Source organism: Enoplosus armatus, chromosome 10, assembly GCF_043641665.1.
Source record: "Enoplosus armatus isolate fEnoArm2 chromosome 10, fEnoArm2.hap1, whole genome shotgun sequence".
NCBI lineage: Eukaryota > Metazoa > Chordata > Actinopteri > Centrarchiformes > Enoplosidae > Enoplosus > Enoplosus armatus.
In genome coordinates this window covers 18,110,140-18,121,353 of record NC_092189.1, presented here as the reverse complement: position 1 = coordinate 18,121,353, position 11,214 = coordinate 18,110,140, and the positions used below count along the sequence as shown (strand labels likewise).

Here is an 11,214-nt window from a genome sequence, read left to right as displayed (position 1 = left end):
ATGCATTCAAACATCAAAATAATAGTAAACTTTTATGATTTGCTCCTTTTCATATTGTTTCAGGACTCAACATGTGGGACAGTACAGTTCTGTTTCTGCTCTGTGCTGCTTTGGCTATAAGTCTGATTGTCATTGCCTTCCTGATTTATACCATCAAGAAAAAAACGTGTGGTTGTTGCAACGGTAACCGAAGTTTCTCATACATCAATCCATCAAACAGTATTTTGCAAATGCTGACTTCACATGATTTACATTACTGCTTTGTGTAAATGAACCTACAGCATCTTTCATATCTTTGTGTTTATGTTATAACACAGCTGCCGTTGCTCTGCAAACAAACACTGCAACAGCCGGTGGTGATCAGCAAAGTCAGCAGGTAAGGTATATAAAGAAGAGATTCAGCTGGAAAAGTTACTGTCTCTCAACATATGTAAATATTAAATTCTGCCACCTCATAACATGTTTCCATGTATTTCCTCAGAGAGATGAGGACTCAGTGGCTTATTCTGCACCAACCTTCACCAAGAGGAGAGCTGGCAAAGCAGAGAGAAGGAATGTAAAGCCAGCAGAGGGAGAGACGATCTACTCTGATATCAGGGCTGATATCAATGTTTAATGTATCGTTTCAATATCATATTTAGTCTGTTTGCAATCTTTGTATGACTTTTTTTTATCCTTTTTTATCTTGTTATTTTATATAATGGCTTTGATTGATATCCTACAGCAATGTGAATTGCATTTATATTAATTCTTGCTTCATTTTATGGCCTTTTTTTTATAATGCTAACACTCAAAAAAGCTTTTTGACAGATTCAACTTCAAAGAGACGGAGGGTTGAGGACGGTTTTCTTTCTGTCTCTTTTGTGGCAGTTTTATGGCTGTTAACTTCTCCTATACGTATCAATGCAATGCAATGCAACAATCATTAGATAAACTGAGTACCTATTTGCATCATATAAAAATGATTTCATGATTGTGGTGTAACCTAAACGTTCAGGTGATATATATGGATCTGTGTAAACTTGATATTGAGTTCTAGTGAACAGCAGAGATTTGACAGTGACTGACAGTGGCTTGGTGACATTATTTGTATGTAGTTGGTTTCTGAGATGCTTTCGGGCGACAATATTTTGGATTTTACTTGATTAGCATCACCAGTTTTGCTTTTTTTCCCCTGACACAAGTATGTCCATCTTTTATATTACATGTTTTGCTTTCTTAATGAATCTTGCTAACACTAAATCTTGAAACTCTTGCAGGCACTCTTGAGCGGGTTTTTTTCTTCATCAGGTTCATAGTCCTTTTTCCACAACAGACATTTTGACTTGTCATAGCAGGAAAAGACAAACAACATTAAGGATGGGCCATTCTAGCAATGCAGCTATTAATAATGTTACTAGTTGCACATGTTTAACACGTCTAACTGTCTGCTGTGAAAAACGTCACCTTTGGTTTCACAACACTTTTGTCACAAGTGCACAGAGACACAAAGTGGTAAAGAGAGGGAGAGACTAACAGACAGACAGTCAGTGGTTTTGACAGTGAACTGCTGTGTATCTGTCCACCACAACATCCCTCAACTGAAGAACAGACTTGACATGAGACATGAGAGCTACATGAGGCTTCAGCAGGCTAATTTTAGTTGAACACATTGAAATCATTGTTTTACTTTCTTCTTAACATGCTCATTTAAAGTACAAATAATGTCTATGTGTTTTTAAAGATGCAACCATTACAACCATATGTATTTGCAATCTTAAAATATAAAATCATCATGTTAGTTCATGTTTTGTTTTAATTTTAATGTAAATATTGATTTATTCAGCATTTATTTGGACAGGCGGCAAGTCCATCACTGTGCCAAGTGACTTTAGCAAAGCTGTTAAACCTATTTGCAGATAATCAGGTCAATGTAACTTCAGATCACAGTTAAAACGAACCAGGGTGGGACCAGTGAATGATGAGCACCTCCCCCCTCTGACAGCAACTACCAATGAAAAGCAGCAAACGGCAAGAAACTGGGATGAAACATGGTCATGGGTCGACTGGGTGGGTGTGTGTGTCCAACACCCTGCACCCTTTAACTACTCCTGTAAGTTGTTGTGATGTTGATATTAATCAATAATATAGTGTTATTCCACTTGCCTTTTTTAAAAAGGTAAAAGAGCAGCACAAGTACAGCTTCCTGAGGTTAAAACAGAGAGTGAGAAAGAGAGAAAAGACCCTTCGTGTCCACACCTTAGTGTCAAGCCCAATCACAACAATGCTGAAGTTTCCATGCTTCATTTGTTTGTCAGCGGTGACTGTGAATGTGTGTTTATATGTCTCTATTTGTGTGTAAAGGTACAAAGCAGGACACAAAGTACATGAAAGTATTTACTGCTTTTGTTTTGTGTGTTATGTGTACACGGGCTGAACACAGCGTTGTGTCAGGGAAGCATCGATTTAAACTGCAACAATCCTGCTGCAACACTTCTAGTATTAAGAACATGTTGTTGTCAAACCAGCGTGTTTTGGGTTGTGGTCAGCAACATGTTGACCCTGATGAAGGCCACAAACCAGAAGGATAGATAGATAGATATAGAAAGATATGTTGTCTATCTATTTTCATTCTCTGTACATCTTTAAGTTGTTGAAGTTAGGCAACAAACTTCCACTCTGTTTTGGTAATGTACATTTGTGGTTTTCTCCCAGGTTGACATGAGTTCTCTCCCTCAGATAAAAATATGCAGGTCAGAAACTCTTCATGGCCTCCATGTGAATGTGTTCCTGTGATACTGTGAGAGAGGCGCTCTGCTGCCGCCTTTCACCAGCCCCCTGAGAAGAAGTGAAGCGAGTGCAGAGGATGGATGGTTTCACAGCCCTCCCCAACTCTGTATGCTGTGCTCTTCCTGCTGATGTGACAGGCAGTCAGAGAGGGCGGGTCATCATCGATGATGTGGCGCATCTGAATTGGCCGGCTCACACAATATTTAAGATGGCTCCTCTGCCCATGAGTATCACTGCAAATGGCTGACTACATATTTTTATATAAGCCCCCTGTGAATGTGATAAGCAATTACACATTCATTCAATAAATCAGTAAGTCAGTCTGTCAATAAATAAATGAAACAAAATCAAAATTAGTCAAACTTAATAATAAATAATACATTCCCAGAGACCAACAGTTCACCACCTCAGAGTGTCATTGAGAAACTTCCTGTTTCCACATGACAGTGGGCTTCAGGAGGAACCGCCCAGCACTGCGTTGGTTGTGGAGTCCTTCAGGTTCCTGGGATGTACTATCTCTCATGACCTGAAGTGCGAGACTTGCATCCACTCCGTTGAGAAGAAGGCCCAGAGACTGTTGTTCCTATGCCCCTAGCCCTTATGTCCTACTCTACATGTAGATTTGGGGGACACATCTTTCTGATCTGTGATGTACAGTCTTTTCTTAAATGTCTTAGTTTGGCAGTATAAATGTAAGTACCTCAGATATGCAATACTTCTTCTATACTTCTGTATCACTGATCATAAAAAAAAGTGTATATTCAACCTTTCAAGTATGTTACACTGATATGCAATAACTTCCACAATCAACATGTCCAACTGTACATTAAATGCAAAACTTCCATAGAAGTGAAATGATTGGTTTTGGAAGTTGGCATAGTAGACTGGGAATGTAACTTCAACATTCATAATGCAAACCTCCTGAAATAATATGTGAACTTAAACAAACTATAAGGTTTATACTGCCACTTATGCACAAAGAGGTTTCCTTTCAAGTATGTTACACTGATATGCAATAATGTCCACGATCAATATGTCAAGCAGCACAATTCAATTTTAAATTCAATTTTATTTATACAGCACCAAATCAACTCAAATCAAGTCATCTCATATAGAGCAGGTCCAGACCATACTCTAGAATATTACTACAGAGACCCAACAGTTCCCACCATGAGCAAGCACTATGGCGACAGCGGCAAGGAAAAACTCCCTTTTAATAGGCAGAAACCTTGAACAGAACCGGACTCTAGGTGGGCGGTCATCTGCTTTGACCGGTTGGGTTGGAAAGAGAGACATGGAGAGAAAGAGACAGAGAGACAGACAGACAGAGATGCATAGCAACAACAGTGGTAGAAAAAACTAATAATAATAGAAATATGACAAATAATAGAAATTGCAGCGGTGAGAGTCAAGGAGGCCCAGGGCAAAAGCAGCCAGGCATACCAGGACAACGATCCTCAGTAAACTGTGAGACGAGAAAGCACAAGGAAGCTCTGGGGAAGATACAAAGTTAGTAACATACATTGGTGGGACATGAGGGTGTAAAAATGGAGAAGGAGAGGAGAAAAGAAGAGCTCAGTGCATCATGGGAAATCCCCCAGTAGTCTACTAGTCTAGGCATATAACAACACAACTAGGAGCTGTTCCAAGAAATTATTCGTGGTGAAAGTCAGCATACGAGACTGGGAATGTGATGCCCACATTCATGATTCAAATTTCCTAATCTCACATGCTAACCTCTAAAACGGCACCCATACAACAATATGTTGCACTAATATGCAATAACTTCCACAATCAATATGTCAAGCAGGACAGTGACTGCAAAACTTCAACTGATATGCAATAACTTCCACAATCAATATGTCAAGCAACACAATGACTGCAAAACTTCAACTGATATGCAATAACTTCCACAATCAATGTGCAGCACAATGAATGCAAAACTTCAACTGATATGCAATAACTTCCACATTCAATATGTCAAGCAGGACAATGACTGCAAAACTTTAACTGATATGCAATAACTTCCACAATCAATATGTCAAGCAGGACAATGACTGCAAAACTTCAACTGATATGCAATAACTTCCACAATCAATATGTCAAGCAACACAATGAATGCAAAACTTCAACTGATATGCAATAACTTCCACAATCAATATGTCAAGCAGGTCAATGACTGCAAAACTTCAACTGATATGCAATAACTTCCACAATCAATATGTCAAGCAGGACAATGACTGCAAAACTTCAACTGATATGCAATAACTTCCACAATCAATATGTCACGCAGCACATTGCTGCAAAACTTCACAACTGCTTTTCGAAGTGAAGCTCTCCGTTTTGAAAGTCAGTATTCGAGACTGGGAATGTGATGCCCACATTCATGATTCAAATTTCCTAATCTCACATGCTGACCTCCAAAACGCCACCCATACAACAATATGTTGCACTAATATGCAATAACTTCCACAATCAATATGTCACGCAGCACATTGCTGCAAAACTTCACAACTGCTTTTTGAAGTGAAGCTCTCCGTTTTGAAAGTCAGAATTCGAGACTGGGAATGTGATGCCCACATTCATGATTCAAATTTCCTAATCTCACATGCTAACCTCCAAAACGCCACCCATACAACAATATGTTGCACTAATATGCAATAACTTCCACAATCAATATGTCAAGCAGGACAATGACTACAAAACTTCAACTGAGATGGAATAACTTCTACAATCAATATGTCAAGCAGGACAATGACTGCAAAACTTCAACTGATATGGAATAACTTCCACATTCAAAATGTCAAGCAACACAATGACTGCAAAACTTCAGCTGATATGCAATAACTTCCACAATCAATATGTCAAGCAGGTCAATGAATGCCAAACTTCAACTGATATGCAATAACTTCCACAATCAATATGTCAAGCAACACAATGAATGCAAAACTTCAACTGATATGCAATAACTTCCACAATCAATATGTCAAGCAGGTCAATGAATGCCAAACTTCAACTGATATGCAATAACTTCCACAATCAATATGTCAAGCAGGTCAATGACTGCAAAACTTCAACTTATATGAAATAACTTCCACAATCAATATGTCAAGCAGGTCAAAGACTGCAAAACTTCAACTGATATGCAATAACTTCCACAATCAATGTGCAGCACAATGAATGCAAAACTTCAACTGATATGCAATAACTTCCACAATCAATATGTCACGCAGCACATTGCTGCAAAACTTCACAACTGCTTTTTGAAGTGAAGCTCTCCGTTTTGAAAGTCAGCATTCGAGACTGGGAATGTGATGCCCACATTCATGATTCAAATTTCCTAATCTCACATGCTAACCTCCAAAACGCCACCCATACAACAATATGTTGCACTAATATGCAATAACTTCCACAATCAATATGTCAAGCAGGACAATGACTGCAAAACTTCAACTGATATGGAATAACTTCCACAATCAATATGTCAAGCAGGACAATGACTGCAAAACTTCAACTGATATGGAATAACTTCCACATTCAAAATGTCAAGCAACACAATGCCTGCAAAACTTCAACTGATATGCAATAACTTCCACAATCAATATGTCAAGCAACACAATGACTGCAAAACTTCAACTGATATGCAATAACTTCCACAATCAATGTGCAGCACAATGAATGCAAAACTTCAACTGATATACAATAACTTCCACAATCAATATATCAAACAGGACAATGACTGCAAAACTTCAACTGATATGCAATAACTTCCATAATCAATATGTCAAGCAACACAATGACTGCAAAACATCAACTGATGTGCAATAACTTCCACAATCAATATGTCAAGCAGGACAATGACAGCAAAACTTCAACTGATATGCAATAACTTCCACAATCAATATGTCAAGCAGGACAATGACTGCAAAACTTCAACTGATATGCAATAACTTCCACAATCAATATGTCAAGCAACACAATGACTGCAAAACTTCAACTTTTATGCAATAACTTCCACAATCAATATATCAAGCAGGACAATGACTGCAAAACTTCTACTGATATGAAATATCTTCCATATTCAATATGTCAAGCAACACAATGACTGCAAAACTTCAACTGATATGCAATAACTTCCACAATCAATATATCAAGCAGGACAATGATTGCAAAACTTCGACTGATATGCAATAACTTCCACAAGCAATATCTCAAGCAACAAAATGACTGCAAAACTTCAACTGATATGCAATAACTTCCACAATCAATATGTCAAGCAGGACAATGACTGCAAAACTTCAACTGATATGCAATAACTTCCACAATCACTATGTCAAGCAGGACAATGACTGCAAAACTTCAACTGATATGCAATAACTTCCATAATCAATGTGCAACACAATGAATGCAAAACTTCAACTGATATGCAATAACTTCCACAATCAATATGTCAAGCAGGACAATGACTGCAAAACTTCAACTGATATGCAATAACTTCCATAATCAATGTGCAACACAATGAATGCAAAACTTCAACTGATATGCAATAACTTCCACAATCACTATGTCAAGCAGGACAATGACTGCAAAACTTCAACTGATATGCAATAACTTCCACAATTAATGTGCAACACAATGAATGCAAAACTTCAACTGATATGCAATAACTTCCACATTCAATATGTCAAGCAGGACAATGACTGCAAAACTTCAACTGATATGCAATAACTTCTATATTCAATATGTCAAGCAACACAATGACTGCAAAACATTAACTGATATGCAATAACTTCCACAATCAATATGTCAAGCAGGACAATGACTGCAAAACTTAAACTGATATGCAATAACTTCCACAATCAATATGTCAAGCAACACAATGACTGCAAAACTTCAACTGATATGCAATAACTTCCACAATCAATATATCAAGCAGGACAATGACTGCAAAACTTCGACTGATATGCAATAACTTCCACAATCTATATATCAAGCAGGACAATGACTGCAAAACTTCAACTCATATGCAATAACTTCCACAATCAATATGTCAAGCAACACAATGACTGCAAAACTTCAACTGATATGCAATAACTTCCACAATCTATATATCAAGCAGGACAATGACTGCAAAACTTCAACTCATATGCAATAACTTCCACAATCAATGTGAGGCACAATGACTGCAAAATTTCAACTGATATGAAATAACTTCCATATTCAATATGTCAAGCAACACAATGACTGCAAAACTTCAACTGATATGCAATAACTTCCATATTCAATATGTCAAGCAGGACAATGACTGCAAAACTTCAACTGATATGCAATAACTTCCACAATCAATATATCAAGCAGGACAATGACTGCAAAACTTCTACTCATATGCAATAACTTCCACAATCAATGTGCAGCACAATGACTGCAAAACTTCAACTGATATGAAATATCTTCCATATTCAATATGTCAAGCAACACAATGACTGCAAAAGTTCAACTAATATGCAATAACTTCCACAATCAATATGTCAAGCAGGACAATGACTGCAAAACTTCAACTGATATGCAATAACTTCCACATTCAATATGTCAAGCAACAAAATGACTGCAAAACTTCAACTGATATGCAATAACTTCCACATTCAATATGTCAAGCAACACAATGACTGCAAAACATCGACTGATATGCAATAACTAACACAATCAATATGTCAAGCAACACAATGACTGCAAAACTTCAACTGATATGCAATAACTTCTACAATCAATATGTCAAGCAGGACAATGAATGCAAAACTTCAACTGATATGCAATAACTTCTACAATCAATATGTCAAGCAGGACAATGAATGCAAAACTTCAACTGATATGCAATAATTTCCACAATCAATATGTCAAGCAGGACAATGACTGCAAAACTTCAACTGATATGCAATAACTTCCACATTCAATATGTCAAGCAACACAATGACTGCAAAACTTCAACTGATATGCAATAACTTCCACAATCAATATGTCACGCAGCACATTGCTGCAAAACTTCACAACTGCTTTTTGAAGTGAAGCTCTCCGTTTTGAAAGTCAGCATTCGAGACTGGGAATGTGATGCCCACATTCATGATTCAAATTTCCTAATCTCACATGCTAACCTCCAAAACGCCACCCATACAACAATATGTTGCACTAATATGCAATAACTTCAACAATCAATATGTCAAGACGCACAATGACTGCAAAAGTTCAACTGATATGCAATTACTTCCACAATCAATATGTCAAGCAACACAATGACTGCAAAACTTCAACTGAAATGCAATAACTTCCACGATCAATATGTCACGCAGCACATTGCTGCAAAACTTCACAACTGCTTTTCGAAGTGAAGCTCTCCGTTTTGAAAGTCAGCATTCGAGACTGGGAATGTGATGCCCACATTCATGATTCAAATTTCCTAATCTCACATGCTAACCTCCAAAACGCCACCCATACAACAATATGTTGCACTAATATGCAACAACTTCCACGATCAATATGTCACGCAGCACATTGCTGCAAAACTTCACAACTGCTTTTCGAAGTGAAGCTCTCCGTTTTGAAAGTCAGCATTCGAGACTGGGAATGTGATGCCCACATTCATGATTCAAATTTCCTAATCTCACATGCTAACCTCCAAAACGCCACCCATACAACAATATGTTGCACTAATATGCAACAACTTCCACGATCAATATGTCACGCAGCACATTGCTGCAAAACTTCAACTGATATGCAATAACTTCCACAATCAATGTGCAGCACAATGAATGCAAAACTTCAAATGATATGCAATAATTTCCACAATCAATACGTCAGGCACCACAACGAATGTAAAATGTTCACACTTCATTTTAGGTTTTGGAATTCAGCCGAGTAGTTTGTCAAGGATAAAGTCCTTAAATCTTAACTTTCAAAGTCCTAATGCTAACCTTTTATACCAACATGCCACAATTCAAAACCAAAAGCGTATTGCCACTTAAATGCTGAAAGGTTTCCTGTCGATTACATTACACTGACAGGTAATTACTTCCACAATCTCTAATTGTATTGTACTTCCAACACAAGACTAACTAAGAAGTTGTAATTGTTATTCATAAGAACCATCATGGGAATACACACAATCTTGCTCCTCTAACGCCAAACTCAAGCAAATGCATAAAACTGAATGCTCTTAACACTAGCCAAACACAAACAGCTTGGTTACAGTTCTATCCAAGTTAAAGGATGCATTCACATCAAGTATATCTTAAAATAGTACTCACATTTCCATACGCGCCTTGAAAGAAGAGTTGGTCGCTTTAGTTGTTCCTCCTCTGCATATTGTCCGCCAAGTGATCCCTTCCCAAAGCAATTTCCTGGTGTTTCCTCTTGTCCATTCACTCAGCAGATGCTCCTCTCTTCCTTGAAAATCATCCTGCCGATCTGTCCTGGTCATTTTTTCCTCCTAAATGAAATCCACGTCCTGTCTCGTCCAGCTGCATTTCACTTCTGAAGCTGTGACTGACTGAGTGTCACTAAGGGCAACTTCTCCAAGGTTCTAGAATGGCGGTTGATGCAATAAGACATCAAAGCCGCTACAGAATTCTGTGACCGTCACAATGACACACGCAAACATACGCACACACACACACACACACACACACACACACACATTCATTTCATTGCCAGTAATGCTGATAATAAATTAAACAATCTAGCGACACGAAAACAATTAACATACTAACATCAACATGGACGTACACATACGGTGTCATAAGTACGAACAATAATCGAAAAATAAAATAAATGAACAGGCCAAAAAACATTGTAGTTAAATATTTGGACTACTTATTGACTGAAAATTAAGGTAAATGAAATTGAAAATATAAAACCAAGAGCAAGTATATTTAAGGTAAACAAACAAAGAAGTTTTGAAATCATGAAAAGAAGACTTTATAAATCCCACAGCGGGGAAATTCACAAGTCACAGCAGCACAGAAAGGTGCAGAAACACACAGCAGACAAGCACCGTGTCAATAAGAATTTCAAGTATTTTTTTTAAAAAGAAAAACAATATAAAAATAATAAATACAGATATAAAAAATATGGGGACAAAAATAAATATATCCACGGAAAATATAAAGTATGTACAAATTGTGCAGATTTCTGTGCAGTTAAACAGTCTTATAGCCGTAGGAATGAACGACCTGTGGTAGCGCTCCTTCTTACACCGTGGGTGTAACAGTCTGCTGCTGAAGGAGCTGCTCAGGGCCCCCACGGTCTCGTGCAGGGGGTGAGAGGTGTTGTCCATGATGGATGTCAGCTTGGCTAACATCCTCCTCTCCCCCACCTCCTCAATGGAGTCCAGCGGGAAGTCCAGAACAGAGCTGGCTCGCCTAATCAGTCTATTGAGCCTCCTCCTGTCCCTGT

General features: G+C 37.9%; 1 protein-coding gene and 1 long non-coding RNA gene across 2 annotated transcripts in view; both read left to right on the top strand.

The window, feature by feature from the left end:
• The window catches only part of LOC139290956 (uncharacterized), a 247,986-nt gene that overhangs the window by 200,074 nt on the left and 36,698 nt on the right, over positions 1–11,214 (top strand). The gene's annotated exons all lie outside the window — the stretch shown is intronic.
• Positions 62–591, top strand: LOC139290927 (uncharacterized). Its single transcript, XR_011597552.1, has 3 exons — positions 62–183; positions 318–376; positions 482–591. It is a non-coding gene; the product is annotated as an uncharacterized lncRNA (long non-coding RNA).